The 24,132-nt window shown below is 36.5% G+C and overlaps 1 protein-coding gene across 5 annotated transcripts in view; it reads left to right on the top strand.

The window, feature by feature from the left end:
• The first annotated feature begins 1,957 nt into the window (after positions 1 to 1,957).
• The window catches only part of SLC4A4 (solute carrier family 4 member 4), a 357,503-nt gene continuing 335,328 nt past the window's right edge, over positions 1,958 to 24,132 (top strand). Inside the window, exons 1-4 of one of the 5 annotated variants that reach the window (XM_039845398.1) lie at positions 1,958 to 2,558; positions 4,862 to 4,981; positions 7,940 to 7,995; positions 20,988 to 21,124. The gene's annotated coding sequence lies outside the window, so the exon portion shown is untranslated. Of the gene's footprint in view, positions 2,559 to 4,861; positions 4,982 to 7,939; positions 7,996 to 19,626; positions 21,125 to 24,132 lie in introns of those variants that run through there. The other 4 variants (XM_039845397.1, XM_039845399.1, XM_039845396.1 and 1 more) reach the window with 4 other exon arrangements.

The following is a 24,132-nucleotide window of genomic DNA, read 5'->3' on the forward strand; positions in this document are numbered from 1 at the left end:
TTGATGGATTTCAATAAATTTGTATGTTCTACATTTCAATAAAAATCTATTTTTCCTACATTTTCTTATAGGGACTTTTTCATTTTGATGAACATTTCAAAATGAATATTTGTATTTACATATTTCAAATCCCAGGAAGAGATTTGGAGTAGATAGCCTTATATAAATTCTTACAGAGATTTGCTGAGACAAATTTCTTATATATTTTCTAGGAAGAAATATTCGATTTTTATTATTTTTCCAGTTAATGGAAATTTGCACACAATATTAACTCAGCAATAAGAGTGCAGAAATCTAAAAATAGAATGCCAAGAATAGAACCTGAAAGAGGGGCAAGAAGAGAAGAAATGAAAAGGAGATTCTTATATGGATTTAGGTATAATGGATGTCATACTCCAATAAAAATTTTTATATTGTCTTAAGTTCATCAAGTTATTGTTATTTTTCTTTTTACAGATACCCATACCTGTTTCCTAACCTCCCCAGCTGTGAACCTGAGCACCAATGCTTGACCTATTATTGTAAGTCAGAAAGTCATGTATGGAAAATAACAGCTTTACATTTCAACCTCTTTCCTATCTTTACTTAAAAGAAGAGTTAAATCATGAATGGCTCGAAACAGAAAAGCTTTTTTGTTTCTATAAGCAAATGTCTGACCTTGTTCTAAATCGATAAACTGTATGGGTCTAGCTTCATTAATTTAAACTCCCAGAGTTCCTCTTGTGATACTGGTGGATACTCAATAAATCACTGCCATCATTGTTGTTGATGAATATAGATAACAAAAGAATGTGGAGATGCATTTTTCTCTTTTGTGGCTTGATATCAAAAAGTTTCCTTTTCAAACCATTGTTGGGACATATCTATGTGTAGGTCTTATAACGGTGAGTCATTTATGCATCCTATGATAATTTGGTCTAGACACAATAGTTTTAATCTTCACATGGAAACAAATTGGAGAGAAGTAATGAGACGCTATTTGGAATTGTTGACAACTTTAAATGTTCAAAAAAAAAAAAAAAAGACACAAAAACAAGAGAACAAAAGACCTCATCCTAGCTGATTGGATGATTTAACCAGCAGTTGGTATTGGCACCAAAACGTCAGCCAGACTGTTTTAAAAAAAATTCTCAGGGGCTGGTAACTCTGTCCTCTGTGGGGAAAAAGATCTAAAATGTGTTCCTCATTATACCTTTTGGTACACAGATTTCCCTTAGGAATTTCTAATTGGAAGAAAAATATGAGGATACGGCATTGCAAGAAAATCCAAGAGTAAGACACAGTAATAAAGGAGAGTAGTCTTTCTGCAAGAGAGTTTTATCCTTCGTGGTTTGGGAAGCAGAGTATCAGGTCTTATATTATCACGATGTCTACTTTTGCCTATATCTAAGCACCCTTGGCTCACATATTAATGTTTAGAGGGAAAGAGCCCAGGGAAAATGGATTGGAAAAGTACTCAGATTTATTGTAAAGAGCCTCTGCAGTGTGGAGTGGCACACAAAATATCTTTCTCCAAACACTAAGCAGTGTGTGTCTATTTTTGTCATCGCATTTATAAGTGGGGCTCATGCTTATTGTGATACAGAAATAAAGGCTTTTAAGATTTACATTCAGCTGTACAATTTTATAATATTTTTGGCTGCAGCATTTTTATAGATAATGCTAATTTGTTAGTGAGGTTTATTAGCTATATGAGTCTAAGCCCTTAGTACATGTAAAGATATATGATAAGGGGAAGCTTCTAAGAGTGTTTTCTGACAAATCCCCATATGCTAATAGGGAGTATTAACCACACACAGTGAAGTTAATGAAGTTCTCCAGTCTCTGTTTGTTTGTTTTTTTTAATTAATTTTTTGCACTTTTTGGATTATAAGAAGCTGGATGTTTTGTGCACATGTCCAGCTCATGTGACAGTCTTCATTCTTCCAGGACAAGAAAGGTCTCTTTTTTCTCCTATATTTTTCAATGAAGTCCTTCAAAGCTGAGTTCTCCATTTTCTAGCTTGAATCTGTTGACTTTTGTTTTATATACACCATCAGTTTTCAAAGGACAGGCCAAAGTTAGGCAATTAAATTTTTTTTAACCTATGGAATCAGACTCGTTTCCAATTGTTGACCAGTAAAACCTTGTGTGTTAGTTTCAAACGCTTTATATAGTATGAGCTTCCTGTTTGATTAGCCTCATCTTTTCCAAAGAGTGTTAGGAACCTAACTATATTAAGTAGAGGTTCCCAACATCACATCGAGATTATGGGATCTGGCAAATTTGAATCTCTTCCCTACTGCTCTGTGAGGCCATTATGTACTACTCTTTGGTGTGATGCAATAGCCAGCAAACAGCAAGTAAAAACCTACATCCTGGAAAAGATCAATGGGCAGAACATCTGATCATAGCAGAGCAGAAGTGAGTTTCAGGAGGGTTCCTAAAAACCAGATGGCACCGCAGAGGACTGCCAAGATTTCACTGGCCCTAGGACAGCCAAGCCAATGAGTATACAGTGCTCTGCCTATTATACAGACTGCATGAGGGCAAGGAGTTCTGGTTATTTAGCAAAAAAGGTAAGACTTTCTGTTTAGCTCCTTTCTAATAGTGGTTGGACTTTGTGGTCTTTGTGTCTGCTGTCTTTTGCTCATTTGCTCAGTTGCTCATTGATTGCACAGGTTCTGTTTAAATGGTGTTTGATTCTCACTGACTGACTTCGTTCCCTTATATAATTATTTATTGAGTGGCTGATACATACTGGGCACTGTGTTAGAACTGGATATATAATTGTGAACAAGAGAGACATGGCTTCTGCCTTCATGGAGGTTGTGGTCTAGTGGGGAAGACAGAAAATGGAACAAATAGTTACAATAATGCACAATGAAGGTTATGAAAGAGAAGGTACAGAGTCCTATAGGTGCACATAGCAGGGGAACCTAATGTACTATAAAGGTCAGAGAAGATCTCCCTGGAAGGCATAAGAGTTTGCTAGTAAAATTAAGGAGATTTGCCAGATAGAAAGGTCAGTGTGAAGCTGAGAAATTGAGAGAGACTTTGACATAGTTGAGAAACTGGAATGCAATGTAGAAGGAAGAATAAAGTGGAGGGCCTAGAGGGTTTCTGTTTTTTTCTCTCCCTAGAGTATAAGGCAGACGTGAAGGAAGTGGAGCGAGAGTTTTGGTGCGTAAAGATACTTGAATTTTGGCAGGAGGAAATACTTCATTGAAAGTGAGAAATTGGTCTCCAGAAATGCATTATGGAAACAGGGATTGACTGACCCACAAAGGCAGAGAACTTGGGTTAAATTAGGGTTGAGTTATCCATATAGTGTGGTTGCTAATGTGACTGGGAGGTAAAGTGAAGAAGAAACAGTTTGAGAATCAATAGAATGTAGAAATAACTGAGATAACTTGGATGGTATGTGTAGAGAAAGGAGAAAAGGCTTAAAAAGAACCTTGAAGGACATTAACATTTAGTTGACAGAGGAGTTGCTGCAAAGATGATTAGGAAGGAGAGGCCAGAAAGAGCAGAAAAACTAGCAAACTGTGGTCTGTCACAGAAGTGACAGGAAGAGTCTTTTCAGGATTGGGACTCACCTCAAGATACAAAATTTCAGAGGTGCCAAAAAACTCAGTATTAAGGTAAATAATATTTTAATGCGATATTTAAATAAAAACCCTAAGTCAATGCAAAAGATCCGCATGAGCAAAACATTAAACTTTTAAATAGAGACAAGATCAGAATTACTAAATTTTCCTTTTGCCTCAGGCTCCAGTGAGGCTCAGGACACTTCTACACTTTTAGAATTAGAAATCTTTTATATTTAGAAGTTTGACATTTTGTTCATATTGAGAGAGAGAGAGAAAGAGTGATAAACTGTGTTAAATGTGGCTGAGAAGTCAGGGAACAGGCTAAAATCAGTCCATTGGATTTAGGGACAAGCTATTGTTATTGGATCTTTTATCTACCTTGTGTTAATAAACCATAACGGAGGTTATCTTATTATTGTCTCTGCAAACATAATTACCACCTCCTAAAAAGCTAGGTTCTTTTTTGAATCAATAGAACATAGAAATAACAGGTAACTTGCATGGTATGTGTAGAGAAAGATTATATAAACACAAATATATGTTTTTTTCTTAGAAGTTTTTTTTTTTTTATTTTGGTAAATACGTGTAGCATAAAAATTACCATCTTAACTGTTTTTAAGTGTACAGTTCAGTGATAGTAAGTACTTCATATTGTTGTGCGACCATCACCATCGTCCGTATCCAGAACTCTTTTCATCTTGCAAAACAGAAACTATGTACCCATTAAAAAACTTTTTTGATTTAAAGTCTGTTTTGCTTAATATTAGTATAGCCACTCTTGCTCTCTTTTGGTTACTATTTGCATGGAATTGGAATATCTTTTTTCTTTCCTTTCATTTTCAACCTATTAGTGTCTTTGGATCTAAAGTGAATCTCTGTAGACAGCATATAGTTGGATAATGTTTATTTTTTTCCATTCTGCCAATATCTGTCTTTAGATTTGAGAATTTAATTCATTTACATTTAAAGTAATTACTGATAAGGGTGACCTCTGTCTTTTTGCTATTTGTTTTCTACATGCCTCGTAGTATTTTTATGTCTCTCATTTCCTGTGCTAGAACTAAAATTGAAATTAATCACAATTTACTGTCCAAGCCTTTCCCTGGAAGTTGCAAGCCTTTAATAGACTCCAGACTTCCAAAATAGTTATATTAGACAGATTCTGCCAGTTCAACTCTTATCTTGGGTGGGGAGACAGATTCCTGTGCTTTCTACTCTACCATTTTTTTCCAGGATCCTTCCCAAACGCATATTTTTAACCTCATGGTATCTTTCGTATTAACTTTAAGGTGAAAGGAGTCCATAATTTTATGAATTCATCTTTATCAGTTCTCTGGAAGGATCCTGTTCTTGCCTAAATCCATGGAGAAGGCATAGCCGAGAGTCAGGAATACAGGCTGGGAAACCAGGTAAATAGCTACAATTGCTAAGCAAGTCCTTGTTTACCTCTAAGAGAAGTCAACTGCTGTTTTTGTAGGTTTTTATAACTATTTGGGAGGCACTGGATTTTTAAAAACTAAATTGCTTTATTTAAAAGCAAATAGACTCTAGTTTGAAGTGCTGTGTGTAAATCAGTGCTATTTACAATAAAAAACAGATCCTTTTCTAATAACGATGTTTATCCACGTTCCCTCTCAAATGCTCTGTTGCTTTTTATTCAGATTATACTTTAGGTCCTTCCTTGTTCAGATGCTATTCTTTTGTTCTAATCATGATTGTGATACCTCAGACAATTAGAAGTCACTTATCATATCCCAGCCACCTGTCCAAAAACTAAAGAGCTCCAGCTTTACCTCAACATGTCAAAAGCTTAATTATATTTACAAAGAAAAAAATTTTAATTTATAGCTCATGAACTCAGTCTCTGGCCTTAGGATGACCAACCATCATGGTTTGGCTATGACTGTCCAGGTTTTAGCACTGAAAGTCCTATGTTATGGTAAACCCCTCGGTACTAAGTAAACCTGGAAAATTGGTCACCCTGCTTGGCCCAGTAATATTTCCCGGATTTCTTTATTAAAGCCATCTAACTCTTTCTTTCAGGTCTAAGAGTAACAGCTGACTTTGCTAATTTTACCTGTTCATGTCCTTGCTAAATTTCTGAGGATTTGTTCAAGATTATAATCATTTATGGACTACAGGCAGTTTAGATTGTGAGGGAGTTCAGAGATTCTATACTACAACCATCTCATTTTACAGAAGAATAAACTCTCCATTGCATTGGGAAGTTTTGGCCATCTTCATTTTACTCTTGCCGCCATGGTACCAGATTTTTGTAATATCTTCAAACATCTCCTTTCCCACTAATTAAAAACAGATGATTATATTGGAATATGAACTACAGTAGCAGGAAAAAGTAGCATTCAGTTAGTTTTAAATTGTCCAATAATCTTTTTCTAATGCCTCTATTTGCGTCATAGGCATTTTAACTTCCCTTGTGTCTAAAGTTCAATGTCTCACATGGATTACTCACGTTATCTGAGTGTGAAAATAAATATGGTCAAGTTAATTAGCATCAATTTTAATAAGATCCCAAAGCAATTTTATACAATGCTTCCTGGGAAGAAAGAAATTAAGCTCGATAACTGAGATGATAGGATCTAAAATAGAAGTAATGCAAGGGGCGCAAAAGAAAATAAGCACAGAAAAGGGAGAAAGAAATTGTGTGTACTATGTATGATATATGGACAAGGTTTTCTTTTAAAATCACACAATGGGCCTTTGTTATTTTGCCTCCAAAGGAAGTCAGAGTCCAGTGGTTTTTCAAAAAGCAGACTGAGCTCATAGGCTTGTTGAAAATTCAAATACCTGGCTCCCATCCTTGGTCATTCTGATTCAGTAGCTTGGGAGTGGAACCTGGGAATCTCTATTTTTAATAAATATCAAAAAATGATTCAAATGCAAGTGGTCAGTGCAGTGATGTTTGGGAACCACTGGGCTAGGTTATCTGAAGAAGCTTTCCTATTTTCACTTTGGGAAAAACATTTTAAGTCATTCCTCAGATTTCATGTTTTTGAAATGTCAGGTATCATTATGTATCATTATGCTTCCTTCAAAGAGAGGGAAACTGAGGAAGTTAGAGTCACATTTTATTGTAAGAATATGAGAAAATGAGAATTCTCCCCACCCCAGTTTTATCCTGAAGAGTATATTAAGGTCCTCAAATAAGACCTGCTATAAAGATTGAGGGCGAATTCTTCCATAGGTCATGTGGGACTGTGCAAGGCAATCTGTACATTCTGCACTTGGCCACAATGAAGAGCTGGAGCAGGGGTGGCCCTAAAAACTGCCGAAGGGTTCAGCATTTTTCAACCCTAATCTGACTTGTGCTGTAGCGATTATCCAACCCTAATAGGGTGGAAAAGAAATGACTGAAGCCTGTCTTCTTCACTATTCATGAGAAGTGTCTCTTATTAAATGTATGTTTATGTGGCCATATACAAATACACACAAACTCTGGAAAGTCCTCTGGGAAACTAACACAAGGCCCCAAGTTCTTAATTAGCAGAGTGGATTCCCCAGCCCTGTCACTTAATGGTATAGCAAAAGATGTGCTTGGCAGTTAATTGGATGATCAGTAAAACTGGAATCCTGACCACCTGTGGTCATTAGAGATCCCAGGGCACTTCCCTTACAGCAGGTGGAGTCCTGGAATAATCCCAACTCTGATAATTAAATTAGGTACTGCCCAGCTTTGCTTTATACTTTCAACTGGACTCTGTTCCCACTCAGTCCTTAATTGCAGTGAACTTCTACATTAATAGAGAGGCACTGGATTCCACAGAAGAGTACAGGATAGTAGCAATGTCTCCTAACTTACAGAGTGAGATTGACTGGGTTTGTGGGTGACAGGCACACTTTGTATTGAAGGGAAATTGTTGGATTGGTATCTGAAGAGACAAGGAACCGCTCCTGAAAAATTAGGCCTGTTAAACATTTTGGTATATGGTTAAAAGTGCATATCCAGTAGCTTTTAGAAGTTATTTATTTATTTATTTTTGCCTTTTCCTTTTATGGATGATATCTCTCTATAAACAAAGTAATTAATAGGCATACTTCATTGACAGACAGAATCTATATGTTTAATAAAAAATACACCAAATATATAAAGGCTAATCTCAGTCACTAGGATGGACGTAGAGATAAAAACAGTGAGACATACTGGGAACCAATGTGATGATTTGAAACTTGTTGATGCCGAATTTTACCTCATGTTTCTTCATTATAAACGATTAGTTTGCTTCTAATTTTCTACTATGTTTTTCCATAATGGGGACGCTTGGAGGGCAGTATGCTTTCTCTTAACAGTTATATATTTTTTTATTACCACAAATTGTTTTATTACTACAAATTTTTTTTTTTCCTAGCAAATAAAGATTCAGTGAACTGTATATTTACTGAAAATGTAATGCTGTTATATAAGGTGAGCAAACTCCTATAAATTATTATTTAGCAGGTTGTCTGTTTCTGGGAATTAAATTTCTCTAAAATATTTTTAAAGATATGAATGAAATATTATTGTAGATAATAGCTTTCCATTTGAAACGTATTTAAATCTGTTAATAGACCAAAAAAGTCCTTTATATAGTATGCAGATTAACTCATAAAGTAAACTGTATTCCCTAGTTTATATAGTTTATCAACATTTGAGACTAAGTTGGAGACTGTTTTTGTCTATTTTTGTTATTATTGTTACACTAATTTTCTGTTTCAAATAATATTCTTAGCTCATAATTTCCTATCTTTAATAGAAATGGGTCAACACACACGATGTTTAAAACTCAAGAACTTAACAACCATTTCTATGCATCCCTTCTCTAACCCACAATAAATATTGCTTTACTTCAACTGGATAAAAAGAAAAAGAAAAAAAACCCCAGAAATCAGAAGGTAGAGACCCCAGCTGGTCTTCATTAAAAAAAAAAAAAAAAAAAGCTGGTTTTATTACCTGAGTCAAGGTGAGGAAGAATTTTTTGAAAGTGCATTAAGGGTGCTTGTACAGTGTTTTAAGTATAAATATATTTCTGTAATGAAAATGTAAGTAACCTTAAAAACATAGATAATAGTAAAATGTAGTAACATAATTAGGAAGTGTAAGCTTCGAGTGCTTATTTCCTTTAACATAATTTATTTAAATATGAGCTTGTGTAATTTAATTTTTAATAATGGCTGTGCTTAACAATTGGCTTGCAAAATTCTAAAACAATTGGTTCTTGCAATCTTGCACAAGTAGGTTCCAATATGCCACTAGATATAGTGTTTTTGGGTGGACTGGGGAAAACTAGGTTGGAAGTGGTATCGAACAGATAAATCTTCATTTCTCATAGCATAAAGCAAAAATACAATGACTAAAGACGTTAAATAAAAAAATAACAATTTCTCTAAAGATTTTTATATAATCGCTAAATGATTTAAATATGAAAATAGGGAGAAGGATTCGGAGGCTAAGTGGTTATCAGACAGGACAAAGTTTTATTAGAAGCCTTTCAGTTAATATTTAACCCTGAGTATGTACACATTTAAAAAAAAATTAACAAAAATAAAATAACTAAACAGAAAGCGTTGTTTAATAATATAGACATTTTGAAATAATGTGAGATGGTATTCTTCCTCATCTGTTCTGTCTTATTCACTTCTGGTCTATAAACAAGAAAAATGGTCTAGTTTACTGTGTAAGACTTTTGTATTAAAATTATTCGAAAGATCAAAAATTATATATAACTTTTCAATATTTCTGACTGAGCTTGTTTTAGCTTGTGTTTAAAAATTTGCTAATTTTTGATTAAGTGTCAATTGGGACAAATTTAAGATGTTTCCTCTTAGAGTGTCTAATTTGCTGTGTTCCTCTGGTAATGACTAAACTCTTACAGTTTTAGGCCATCGTTGGCTCACTAGGGTTTTAATTAGCCAGCTGAATCCCATATGTTTATGTGCACTGCTTTAATTTCTCTAGTATGTTTATTGTGTGGTGGTAGCACTTTAACACTCAGCTGTCCCAGAGGACATATAAACAGTCTGGTAATCTGACATATGATGTAATCGTAGGACACACACCAGTTAATCAAATGCCCTAAATCCACCCACATCTTCAAAACCTGTCTGGTAAATGAGTGCATTGTAAATTATGTTCATTCTTCTTTGATCAGGTCAGTTGCTTTTGCTCCTTCTTTCTCATTCTCATTTCCACACTACTAATTTTTATTCATATAACCTTGGTTTTGGATTATTGCACTGACCTCCTAACTCATCTTTCTACTTCCAAATTCTAGCGTTCAGTCCATCTTGAAGAGCATTGCTAAACTCATTTCCCAAAAATATTGCTCTAATGTCTCTCCTGTGCTTAAAAATCTTCAGTGGTTCCTTTCTTTTCTAAGATAAATTTACACCCATTATCTAGATCAGTAATCTCCAAAGTGAGGTGGGTATATCCAGGAGATATGAAAGAAAATCCATTGGAATATGGAAGAATGTAGCAGAATTTTTTTAAATTCTGATTTCCACACCATGTAAACAATTATACATATTTTTAAGTAAAAAAAGAAAAGAAATTAAACTTTGCTAATGTCTTATATATAGATTGATACAGGAACTATTTTTCAAACTGTATGTCAGATGATCATGTTACTCATGGTATCTGAGTAATAGTTGAAGTTTCAAACTACTCAGAGGATACCAGTGGTACCCTTATCTTTTGGGTTAGCTTCTAGCTAACATCTAGATATGGATTTATTGATTTATGATTTCATGAATGGGCAAGTGGCTTAAAAAGATTTCAGAAAAGAAATCACAGATTGAAGAGAATAGTAACTACAAGTATAACCAACAAAAAAGGCCAAGCTGTTCTTCTATTCTTCGTGTAAATACTTTGTAAGCCACATCATGCAGTAATAACATTGCAGCTGATCAGCTCTGACAAGAATTTTGTCAAAATGTTTTTAAATTACTGAAATGACAATTGGAAATAGAAATTCTTGTCTTTATATTTAATAATATATCTCACTTAAGTATATATTATGCTTAAGATTTTATTTAGTGATAGTATGAAACCATTAAATTAACAAGATATTATAACCTAAAAACTTAAAAAAGGACATATTTGGATTTCATGGAGCTTGAAAATGAGTTATTTTCGGAGGCTTCTTTAAAAGAAAAAAATAAAAAATTACAAATGCAAAATCTAGTATGAAAATGACCATTTATTTAGAATGAGAAAAGAAATCACAGCAGATAACTCATTTTAAAAAGCAGGAAATACCACAAATAACACAAGATCCATAAAAACAACATAATGGTTTTATAAATGAGCTGCTGACATTCTTCTATATTTTTCTTATATTTTTTAGCCTCATCTTCTTTTGGCATCCCTTCATATGACAATTACTTTATACTATTTCCTACAGGCAGAATAGAAAGATAATTCATACTTTCCTTTAGCATACTGATCAAAATTCATTTTTTATTATTGAGAATAATTTGCTATTAATAATGTTACTTATGTTTTTAGTATTGTAGTCAAATTTGAGGAAGCCGCCATAATGTTTATATCTGAGCAGTAAGATTTTGGGGAGTTGCATATTTTATCATGCAAAACTAACTTTAAATGCTCTTTAACTAACAATACTAATTAATTAGAGCAAATCCAAATGCATTTTAAAAATGCTCTTATGTTGTGGTGAGCTACATAATTGTATAATCAAGTTATTCTTATGCTATATAGTTTGATTTATTGATAAAGTTGTTTAGGAGTTCTGTCATTAGAACACTTGTTCTTTATTTGTTTTGGTGTGTTGGTGACAATTTTGTATGCCACTGTATCTGGAACTGCCAGATATTATCAAGTCAAGATACATGAGACATAGTAAGATGTGCTCTGATAGCTGGGATACATAAAATATATGACTTGACACACACATCTACTCTTTGATTATAGTATTGCTATAGGTTTGTGCCTTACAAACTCAGAAATTATGACAAATTCTGTTTCATGTGAATACAATAAAAAATACAGCTAAAAAGAAATTCTATGATTTGTTTAAAATTGAATATGATGACAGGAGAGAATTTCCATTGAGAACCAAATCTGTTGTTTATAATCTGACATATCTGATTACTAGAAGAATTTTTCACAGGTTAGCTTCTGGTTCCATAATTTCAAACCTCATTTCTTTTCCACTTCCACATATTTTTGGCCCTGCGCACCATAGAACACACTCATATTGCACTTTCATGTCACAACCACAATGAGCCAGTACAGTGGGCAGGAATATTCCTGAAAGGCATCTTCTACTGGGATGGCTTACATGGAAGAGCCTAGGAACCATCTAATTATATCCTGCTAAACCTAAGCTAAATGTACTCAAAAGTCTACTTTCCCTTATTCAGATCAAAATGTACTTGCAGCTACTTACGCCCCGTCTAACATGAAGGAAGTATAACAGAAGAAAGTCAGAGTGGAAAGAAACAGAGGTCTTAATTGTGGTCAAAATATCACATTTTTATCTCACCTCTGCCACCTTTACAGAAACACAGTCATGTGAATACATTCCAAAGGAGATGCTCATGCAGGTGAGGAGTCCTGAACTTAAGCTTCACTAGCTTCATGGTAAATTTGTCTCTATCTTCAGAAAACACAAATATTTTAGTGGTATTTAAAGGCATTTGACAATAAAATATAGAGTATTACTGAACTTAAAAATATTTTTTTGAGATTATTTAAAAGTGAGGAAAAAAACCCCACTCACATCTTTTGCCAACTAAGTCAGTCACTAATATCAACTATCATAATGAAATAATTGTAGAGCCAGACTTTTGAATTGCTGTGTCACCAAGTGTTAGTCAAAGATTAACAAGTATATTAAGTCATATTGTTCTCATTTAAAATATTAATATTCTCACAGATGACAAAAAGGATTTTTGTACCATAAATACAAAAAATTTAAAAAATATATATTTCATTCTTTAAAATATGTTATATAAAGTACATAATTATATATCAATTTGTTGTACGTACATGTGTATGTATATATATGTTAGGAGGCGGGCTCAAAAATTTTTACTAATAGGATGTACTGTCTAAAATATTTGGGTATCATTGAATTAGACATTAAGGATCCCATCTTTTTAGCTAGCCAGAATTATTCCCACTCCCTAAAACAAGTTTTATTTCAATCTTAGTGTCATTATCCAAGTAAATACCACCCCATCTTCCAAGTTGGAATATCCCTTTTTCTTCTGGCTCAGTCTTATCCATCTTCAATGACCTGTTTTTCTAACACTCCTGTAGCTCTTTTAGTTTTCAGAGTTCTCTCATTTTGTTAAATGAACAGTAGTTACTATTTTTAACAGGCTCTTAGAACCAAGTGATGACATACTTTAAGACACCTCTTTTATTATATTATTTATTTTAATACATACATATCTTATTTTGCAGCTTTTCAAAGGCAAAATCTCTCTTACACTTTTGTATTCCCATAATACCTAACACCAGTTTATACAATTAATTACTTTGTGTAATCAATATCCTTTTTGGACAAAAATCAAGTTAATGGGAGATATCTCTGGAGTTCATGAAACCCTCTGTCAGGGGAGGGTGTGTGTGAAGGCAATTGTAACAGCCGCCTTTTTCTTGCCAGTGACACCGTGGGAGAAAGGTTTCCCCTTTACGCATCTCTCCCATGCTGAGAATACAGTCCTCATGATGAATACTGAGCGGTATACACAAGCATCTCAAACTATGACACTCTAGGGAAATAAAGGCTTTATGCAGAGTCACAATGTGATTAATATATTCTCTTTCCTAAATGAGATAATTTTATCTTCTCAACAACTTACTTTTCTGCCTGTTCGTCACAAGATCGTGTTCTCTAGCAATGGCATTTGCAGGGTGGGGGTGTTTCTATCCATCACACCCTAGTTTGGCATCTCTGTAGAAAGAAAACAAATTGATAAAAAAAAAAATTCTGTTTCTCTTTTGAAAATCCTGTTTCAGTTTTGCCCTTTTGGACGTCCTTTTTCACTGTTCCTCTAAAGCTGTTGGTCCCTGTTTAACAGCAGAGGTCCTCCTTGCTCAGCAGCCCTCCAGGATTGAGTAACGACTCATCCTAAACGTGTGAGATAGTTGGGAACTGCATGACTTAAACAGGTTATTAAAAGCCATTGTCTGTGCTGTAACCGGGTGTGTGATGTCTTTTCATCTTGACACATGCTGACATCTCAAAGTTCTAATTAGCTGCCAGTCAGGGTAAAAAGATTGAAATAAGCAGCACTGTGCCTGGAATTACTATGTAGATGTATATGCAAATTACTTGGGTTAAAGATAAGAAAGAATTTGTACTTTAGAGAATAAAAAGCTATATTAACCTAGAATTATCAAACACTGGTAAATGTATTATTGACCTTGTCATGCTGCCAGACAGAATAATACTATGATCTAGAGCCCAGATTTCCTGAACACTAGTAAAACATGCTGGCTCTGGCCTGGCTAGTTCCATTTGAATCACAGGGAGTGGAAAGAACCAAGTCTACACTAATCTGAGTGTGTCTGGGGTCCCAAGCCCATGAGATCAGGACAAACTCTACCCTGTGCCACCCACCTTTTCCCATCTGGATCCACCTCCTACTGTGTTATCAGACGCTCCAGATGGAGCTTCCTGTGCAATTGTTAATTATTATTATTATTTTTATCTCTTCACCCATAATGTCTCTAAATCCCCTGACACCGAAGCTGTTGTCTTTGTTGGAAAGAGATGATAGCCTTCTGAGATGGTGATGGCGGTGTTCTTTGTGAGCTTTCAGGAGCAATGTGGATACTATTTAAGTTTTAAAAAACAATAATTATGTTCTGACACTTTAAAAAAGTGAATTTCTTTGTAATTAGCTCTAGTATTTAGGATTACTTTGAAATTCACTAGGGTTTTTCCTTTAAATGAAGAGAAAAGATTCAGCTTGTTTCCCTTAGTTGGGATCCTTTGGGTTGAAAAGCACTATAGAAATGTAAGCTATTATTAATCCTCCCCTTCTCAAGATACACGTCGACAGGGACTCTAAAATGTATATCAGCTGATGGTGTGTCTTGGCTCAAAGGAAGCCGCAAAATTATTTTTAAGCGTGTACTTTGAATTTGCCCAAAGCCTGTCTATTTTTGTGGAAATAGAAATGACACCCTGTGGCTGAGGCTCCTGTTGGTTTCAGCAGTTACAAGCAGATTCATCTGGACGGATGCTACCTCCTGGATAATACCTAATGCTTTTCTCTGAGTGGTTTGTATAGCAAGGGTGGGAGTCAGTTTGGTTCTGACTGGCCGTGGAGGGATTGATCTCACAGATTTCCTCTAAAATTTTGCATTCCATGATAGCACCTTGATGACTGTTACTGCTTTTGTGATTGCTTTATATGTATTGTGTAATGAGAGGAAGAGAAAGTCATCATATCTTGCCCCAAGTAGCTTTACCAGCTGTGTGCTTAGTTGGAATTTTTGATTAGTACTTTCTTTTCCAATGTTAATGGACAGCTAGTGTTGACCGACCCTAAACAATTCAGAAATCACGATCTCTGCCACCATTGTCCTCTGTGGCATATTAAGTATCTGCATGTTTGTATTGCTGTGTTGGTCACTGCCTAGGAGAGACAGAGAGACAGCTCAAGATGACCCCAATGCAGATGGGCGCATGGAGAATGTGGTAGAAACTAGCAAGCTCTGAACACCATAGGAATAGACGAGGCTACAGATTTGCATTGTGTATTAGTTAATGTAAGTGCATTTGGTGAACTTTCATGTTTACCAGGGTGATATTTGTGGAAATTTGAGATATTTTCGTTATAATTTGGTAATGAGTGAAAGCACTAGAGCCCTTTTTTGCTCCCTGACCCCGAACTGCTCAGGAAGAATTTTAGGAACCTTAGGTTAGTAGCATGGGAAGCACCAAGACATCTCAGGGTTCCACTTGGACTCTGTTTCCTAAATAGGCTTGTAAGGCTAAATCCTCATCAGGTGTTTCACTTATCTATTCATCACAAAACAGTGGTTTAAACAAAGATCGTTTATTTTCTTATGATTCTTTAGTCTTTGTTTTCTTTGGTTTTCAGTTTTTGAAGAATCTATTGATATATATCCTATATCTCAGAAATTCTTTCCTCAGCCATGTTCAGTCTACTAATAAGCCCATCAAAGTCATTCTTTATTTCTGTTACATTGTTTTGATCTCTAGTATTTCTTTTGATTCTTTCTTAGGATTTCCATCTCTCTACTTACACTGCTCATCAGTTCTTGCATGCTGTCCTCTTTATCCATTAGAGCCCTTAGCATATTCAACATAGTTTTTAAATTTCTGTTCTAATAATTTCAAAATCCCTGCTGTGTCTGGTTCTGATGACTGCTCTGTCTCTTAAAATCGTGTTTGCTTTTTGCTATGCCTTATAATTTTGTCTTGATAGCTAGGCATGATGTACCGGGTAAAGGAACTTCTATAAATAGGCTTTTAGTAATGTGGTGGTGAATGTGGTGGAGGGAAAGTGTTCTATAGTCTATGAATAGGTCTCAGTCTTTTAGTGAGCTATGCCTCTGGACTGTGAATTTTGCAAGTGCTTCTCAGTTTTTTCCTCCTCTTTTAGGTGGGACAATGGCTAGAATAGGCTGAGGTTAGGTATTTTTTTCTCCCAAGAAAGTTAGGTTCTGATCATATCCAAGCAGGTTAGGGTCTGGTTAGCTAGTTTTTCCTGAGGGCAAGCCTTGTTAAGAAGAACAGAGTAGAAAATATATGTGCATTCCCATGTTCTTTACAGCATTATAATAGCCAAGGTATGGAAACAAGTGTTCATTGACGGATGAATAGATACAATGGAGAATTATTCAGCCATAAAAAAGAATGAAAATCTTGCCATTTGTGACAACATAGATGAAACTCGAAGGCATTATACTAAGTGAAATAAGTCAGAGAAAGACAAATACCATATGATTTCACTTACATGTGAAATAAAAAACAAAACCGAACCAAACCACCAAGCTCATAGATACAGAGAATACAGCATTGTGACTATAGTTAATAATACTGTATTGCATATTTGAAAGTTGCTAAGAGTAAATCTTAAAAGTTCTCATCACAAGAAAAAAATTCTATAGCTATTTGTGCTGATGAATTTTAACTAGATGTATTGTGGTAATCATTTTGCAGTATATACAAGTATTGAATAATTATGCTGTATATCTAAAACTAATATAATATTGAATATCAATTATACCTCAATTAAAAAAAGAATAGAAGAACAGAGTGGTCTGGCTATTTCAAAACAGTTTTCTTTCCTCTCCTCTGCTGGAAACACAAGGAGGTTTTTCTCGTTATTTACTCTGGGAATCTTGTTGAGCTCTTGGAGGTAAATCTCTGATGTTGTGGGACCCCGTATGACTGGGTCCCCCTAGGATCTTTAACCCTCAAAGTCGTCTGCAGTGAGCCCCCAGCTCAAACACAGTTCAGATTTTCCTCCCTCGGCGCTGGTTCCTATGGCAGTTTCCTCAGTGTCTCTGCTCTGGTAAATTGTTATTTTCTATATTCTCCTGTAGATCTCACCAGTCTTGGGGTCAGCCTCTTTCATCCTCTCTCCTACAGATCCCAGAAGAGTTGAGTTTTTCAGTCTGTTCAACTTTTTAGTTGCTGTTAAGATGAAGTGGTGACTTATAAGCCCTTTAAATGTGAAACCTGAAAACCTGCTTATGATTCTTTAATTTGGCTAAGACTCAGCAAGAACAGCATGATACAGCCCCATGTCATCTTCCAAGATGGCTCACTCACTCACATGGCAAGCAAATTGGTACTCAGCTGAGGCAGCCAGCCAAGGGCCCCTTGGTTGGCAAGATTCCCAGGTTCCTTTCCATACGGCCTCTCCATGTGGCCAGTCTGGACTTCCTCACAGCAAAGTGGTCCGGGGTAGTCAGATTATTTTATATTTTGGCTAGCTTCCTTCAGAGTGCAAAAGCAGAAGCTGCCAGACCTTTTTAAGGCCTAGTTCTGGATCTAGTACAGCATAATTTCTGCCAGATTGCCGGGCAGCTCAGTTTCAAGGGCAGGGGCTACATAAAGATGTGAATACATACTGGGAAGTGCGATTCATTGGGGGCTATCAATGGGATAGTCTTCCAGTTTGGTTCTCTGTTCTAGTGGCTGTCCCTGCCTTGATACCTCCATTCCTAAGGCGGCACTCCCATTCTTCAAAGTTTTAGGACCGTACCTTCCTCTTGCCAGAACTTCGACTGAAGTCCTTCTCTCCAAACTCTATCCTCATGGCAGCTACCAAATGCCTTGCTCTGCCTTGTTGGACAACCAGTAATTTTCCACAGGAAGCTTTCTCTAGACTGCCTACCAGATCCCCTGGGCCTTCGCTAAGTTCCTGACTGTCAAACAGAGTCCCGAATACGCCTAGGTGTATGGAACTGTGTGCCAAAGAGTGTGGGCAATTTGAGAGAAAAGTATGAACCATCTTCCCTAAAAGTAGATTTTATTCAAAAATATAGATTCAAAAAATTCTCATTTCAATAATTTTTATATAAAATTTTTCATATAAATGCAAATGTAAATACATCATGGAATAAATGTGGTTCTATTGAATTTTAAGATAGAATAAAGGGCTTTAAGGACATTTTAAGCTAAGTGTGCCTACTTCGAATTATATCCCCAGACTCCAGAAGCATGGGTGTGTTCTCTCATGTCACCAAAGGTCTGTTTAGTTTTTGTTCCTAGAAACTTTTTGTCTTGCCTTGCTTATCCTGCCATTCATCTAGGTCCAGATCAGACTACATTATGGCATGGGTTCTGATGATGGTACTTTTAATCCTTGTTGTTTATAACAGCTTTCCTCTAAAGGAAGAAGACTACTGTTCTGCGAAGGAGGAAAAGTATGCTGTTTCTGTATCCTCTTTCTGGGGCCCAAATTGTGCTCTAAATTCTGCTCCATTAAAACCAGACCCTGCTGTCTACTTAGTGTACCACCTGCATCACTTGCTTTCCTAGCCCCTTGATACTACTGATTGAGACTACTCGATCAATACTGGATGGAATTACTTTGAATGGAAGCTCTACAGGCCAGGGATTTTCTCCTGTTTTGTCCTTAGCATGGCTGAGCATCTCCAGTAATGCTGCTGGGAACGTCAGCAATTCCTCATTTCTGATTCCTGGTATTCTGCCAGGTCTTTGAAGGCTTCACTGCTTCATAGGCTGAGTCAATTACTGTGGACCCCCATCCCATTTTCCCCAGTGGGGAAAGGGTAGTGCCTGGAGAGCTTAGTGGTAAATTTAGGCAGATCTTGGGAATGCCAGCAAGCTTTGTCTCCTCTCTGTGTAGCACAGGCTGGTGCCTCTAAATCTAAGGGCTGGGATGAAGTGGGTAGCATGAGGCAGTGGACCATGGTCAGTGCTTGCTGGGGATCGTGGCTGCTGGGAGTCCCTTGCTGAGGTCCAATAAGTCTTCAAGTAACTACAGAGGAATAAGGTTGCTCTTCAACATGGCTTACATCTTAGCCTAAGTCTCATGATATTTAAATCCTGTCCCATCTTCTCTAGATCCCAGAGGTAAACATTGCCTTCTTTGAGTCATTGAAGCCCAGCTCAGCCAATCTCTTGAAAGAACTTAGTAGTTTGGACTCAGCTGAGACTCTCAGCATTTTTTAGGTTGTTCTAAGTTTTCAAACCCTCACTGCTTTTTAAACTCCTGCAGGTCCATAGTGCTACAGAGACAGGCCTTAGGGGAACCATAATATCTTAAGCCTCCTTTTCTTACCTACAGCCCTGTTCCTTTAGACGGGTAGCTTTAGAGTCTGGCACAGCCAAGCTGCCTATATGCATGGGCTCAGGTGTTCATTGCAAACCCTGTTTTAATGCTTCTGGATCCAATGTTAATCTCATTTCAGCAGGGGCTTTAGCGGGGTGCTTGGAGGCTGGGAAACTCAATACTAAGCACTAGGTCATCCCTGATGACCTAGAGACTAGTAGAACTGAATTCAAGCCCAATATAGTTAGTGAAGAACCCTCATGCATAGCTGAATGCTTTTCTCACTAATCTTACATGGGAAAGCATGTTTTAAGTTCTCTTGAGAGAGAGAGCCAGAAGTGTACTTGCCACTTGGAACAGATTAGAGCAGAGCTAATTATTGCCCTTTAGTAACTACTGAAGAGTCAGTGTTAGGGTGGGGTTTCCTATAAGCTTCATATGTGATGTGCACCATCCTGTGAGGAGCTCCCTGAGAGGGGCCATCTGAGATTCCAAAGTGGACTCAATACTCAATTATGGTTTCATATTTTTAAGAACCAATATATTGTAAGAGCAAAGATTCTGTTCTTAGACTGGTTTGAAACACCGTTTCCTCCATGTACTAATGTTGTCACCATGGATAAGTTACACAATCTCTTGGAGGGGGAGGCTCTCACTTTTTTCATTCATAATTATGTGATAACAATAGTACTTACCTCGAGGGATGCTGAGTGGTCTTAATGAAATGATGTGTCTGGCATGTAGTAAACCTCTGTAATCCTTAAAATAATGATAAAAACAACAAAACCACTAGCATTTTTTGTGCAACTGAGTGTAAGTCTGGTACAGTATTAAGCATTTTGCATGCTGTACATACAAAGAGCCTATGCTACTATTATCGGGGTATTGTAAGCTAATAGATGAAGGAGCTGAAACTTTTGCTTAAATCCACAGCCTATGTTCTTATTCTTGGCCACTCTCTATGTCCTGGTAGCTCCTTCTCATAAAATTATGGGAATCCTGGAGAGGAAGATAGTGTAATGACCAGCCTAGCTCCCATACCAGTTCATCCACCAATTTCCTGAGTTGGAGTAAATCTCTGATTTAAGCTTAGATCTGGCCCAGACTCTGGCCCAGACTCCACTCTAATCAAGGAGACTGTTAGCCAAGAGGCATCTTACCACTGACTCTGCTCTGACTCTATACCATAGTTGTGATGGAAGCCTCCATCTTGGACCCAAGTTTTGATAACTAGATTTCTGTCATACCTCTTTCTGTCCTCACCTTATACTTCAGAATGCACCTGAGTACTCAAGAGTCATCCTCCACTGATTGCTAATCCATGAAACTTCTTCCTGATTACTTATCTATTTAGACATCAGTCTATTCTCTGGCTGGGACACCTGATCAATCTGCTTAGCATTCCTCACTTAGCATAGAAGTGATGCTTCTTGGATTAGTTTCTAAGCCTGAATGGACCCATTCATTCATTCGTTCATTCAATAATATTTACTGAACATGACTAAAGCCTCCCGATCTCAAGATACCCACGAAGTCCTTTAAACATCCTCCCTTTTAGAGCCTCCTTCTCATAGCTTGAATAAACCCTCATTTCTCCTCGGAAATAGCTCCTGATTCTATGACAACTTCATTCTTATTTGCTCTCTGCATATTTCCTAGACATTCAACAATCTTGGGATAGAAAATTCTCAAGTGATTGCTACCTGTCCCCTTGGAAACTTGAATTCTGAGAGTAACTCTAACCACTGGTTCCATCTGAAAAAAAAGTGGAGATGAATAAAGGTGCTACAGTTGAGGTATGTTGAGTTAACACAAAGAAAGACTCTCCTGTTTCTGGTCTGTTCTGCTCACAAGCTTAAAGACAAAGGATCACTTAATAGGAAGTTTTATCTGCAAAGCAATTTCATGAACTAGGCCCTAGTACTTTACTTTGGCTGGAAAGGATGGTTCTTAGCACATAGAGAAAATACCCTGGGGACTTATTCTTTTGCTGATATTGGGCTCTAATAAAAAGAACTTGTTAGTTTTTTTTAAATATAAGAATGCTCCATTGGTATATTTGCCAAATTTATTTTTATATTTAACAGTGTCACAGCAGGGTTCCAAAAGATAAAATTCATGCGTTATGTCAGTGTGGCCTTGGAATGATAAACCAGGTAGTTAAATTGATTAATGGAGGGTATGTTTAGTCACCACTTCAAATAAAACAAAGTCAGAGCGGTCAATAAGTGAACTCTTTCTGTAGGCCAGCGTTATCATCCCTATTAAAATATTAACACTATCCATTTCCTGGCTGCCTCACTAATCAATTCTTTTTTCATATTAATTTAGTTTTTAGGCCAGGCTTTTCCCCAAAGCTTGCCCAGGCAAATAAGATAAATCACAGGTGGCAATCACATCAACTGATGGTCATGGTTCATGTCAACTCTCTTGCAAAACTCTAAATAGAGTCTATGGGAAAGAACTGCCTTAGTAGGGGAAAAAATGGTGCAATTAAGGGCACACCAAGACATTCCGTCTTTCCAGTTTGAGAAATCTAAGTATTATTATTAAAGATTAGATTTACTCTCAATGATCTATACAGTCCGTGAGCAAAGTTCTCTTGAACAAGCTTATCTCAAGGTTCACAGATTATCCAAACACTATATTTTCTCTGTACTGATTGTATCCTTCCACTTTTGTCACAGTGATTCACACTTCCCTGTCAGTGAAACTGGATTTTCTATTTTGCGGGGAAGGAAGGAGGTGGTGTGGAATGTTGGGGGCCAGAGGAAAGGGTCCAGATAAAAAATATCAATTAGTCAATGATTGATCTATCCTTTCTCTATTTAACCACAAGGGATCATCCACTTGGGAGGGGAGTGACAATCTAATTCATCAAGCTAAACTGCTTCTTTTTGAGATGGCTGAGGTGTTTGATTTTCCGTTACCCTTTTCTTGGATTTTCTACTAAAACTATTTTAAAAGGGGTTGTTTTTGAACACATCATAGCACCTAATGGGAATAAATGAAATTTCTGTTAATGACTTCCACACTTATATTTCCAAGTTTGACTTTTCTTTGATGTCCAGACTTCTATATTTAATTGCCTTGAGTTTCCATTTGGGTTTGTAATAGACATCGCAAACACATTGTTTTGATTTTCTTTCTAAAGCTGTTCCTCCCCTCCCCTAACTTCCCCATCTCGTTAAATGGAATCATTTACACTTTCTAAGTTGCTCAGGCCCCCAACCTAGGACTCATTCTTGATTTCTCTCTTTCTTACTTCCCCACAACAAGACAATCTATTGGTTTACTTTCAAAATGTATATCAAAGATGATCACTTCTCATCACCTCCACTGCTATCACAGCAGTTCAAGACACCATCAATCATCTCTCACTTGGATGATTTCAAAGACTCCTAAGCTTCTACACTTACCCCCTTCAGTATAATCTATAGCTAAACTTCCTTGCTCAAAACCCTTGAATGACTTCCTGTTACACTTAGAATAAAATCTAAATCTCTTAACCATATCTGCAAGACATTTATCTATCTATCTATCTATCTATCTATCTATCTATCTATCTATCTATCTATCTATCTATCTATCATCTATTGTCTGCTGTTCTTTCCTTCATTCACGCTGCTTCAGCCACTCGGCCTCAAGCAATTCAAGATTTTCCCATCTCGGAGCTTGTGTTCTTGTTCTGTTCTTCTCTTGGGCTGTTCTTCCCTGGCACACTCACCTGGCTTGCTCTCTCACTTCACTTCTCTCCTTTAGAAATGTCTTATTGACCACCTTGCAATAACTAACTGTTTTAAAACTTTGTTTATATTTTTCTTCCTCACTGAGAATTAAATCCGAGAAGTCAGGAACCTAGTCTGCCTTTCATATTAGTATCCCCAGCACCTAGAATAGTACCTGAAACATATAAATGTTTAATAAATATTGAATAAAAAGATGAATCTACTTGTACATATAATGTACTAGAAATTCAATTGGAGAGAATAAGATATATTAAAGATCAGCAAAGTTCTCGACCAGGATTTAATGTTTGGAGACTAATAGGAGAATGAATAAAGAAGAAGACAGTGCTGGTTGCTTAGGTAGGCTACATTCTAACATTTCTCATCTTTTGATCGAAAGGCTTAAACTAAAATAAAATAACATTTACTGATCATTTATTATCTAAAGTATGGAAGCAGGGAATATAAAATTGCATAACACATAGCCCCAAATACTTATGGGGTGTGTGTGTGTGTGTGTGTGTGTGTGTGTGTGTGTGTGTGTGTGTATAAAAGGGACAGGTCTTAATTAAAAGGAGTAAGGAAACTTTTTCCACAAACTGCAGGTTATCATTGCTTTAGAATCATACCTAATGCATAGAAAAGTTATAAGACAATATATGGTTAGAATATAACTCTAACACGGAGCTTCCCAATGAATTTGCCAGTTACAAGTGTGCCTCATGAGCAACCTCCACCTTTTGCTAAAGCCCAAACAAAAATATTAAAAGTAAAACTAAACACCATGCATAAAAAAAGAGTGGGAGGCATGTAAGCACTATGCATAAAACAGAGGAGAATTGACGTGTTTTAGAACCTGCTGAGGTAACTGTTTTTAGCACCTTGAGGGGCCATTTCTAGAAATCTATGGTGTTCAAATTCAACCAGGGTTCTTGCTGCCTCTCTGTTTTATGAGAAAAAACTGCCTCAGAGATGTTACCCATGTCAGGTATCTGCCCATGACACAGCAAAAGCTGCATCCTATTAGAGGGAATTCACCAACCTGAGTCCAGCCTTGGCCTCTTTCAGTACCTTCC

The sequence above is a fragment of the Pteropus medius genome, unplaced genomic scaffold (genome assembly GCF_902729225.1).
Source record: "Pteropus medius unplaced genomic scaffold, Ma_sr-lr_union100, whole genome shotgun sequence".
Taxonomy (NCBI): domain Eukaryota; kingdom Metazoa; phylum Chordata; class Mammalia; order Chiroptera; family Pteropodidae; genus Pteropus; species Pteropus medius.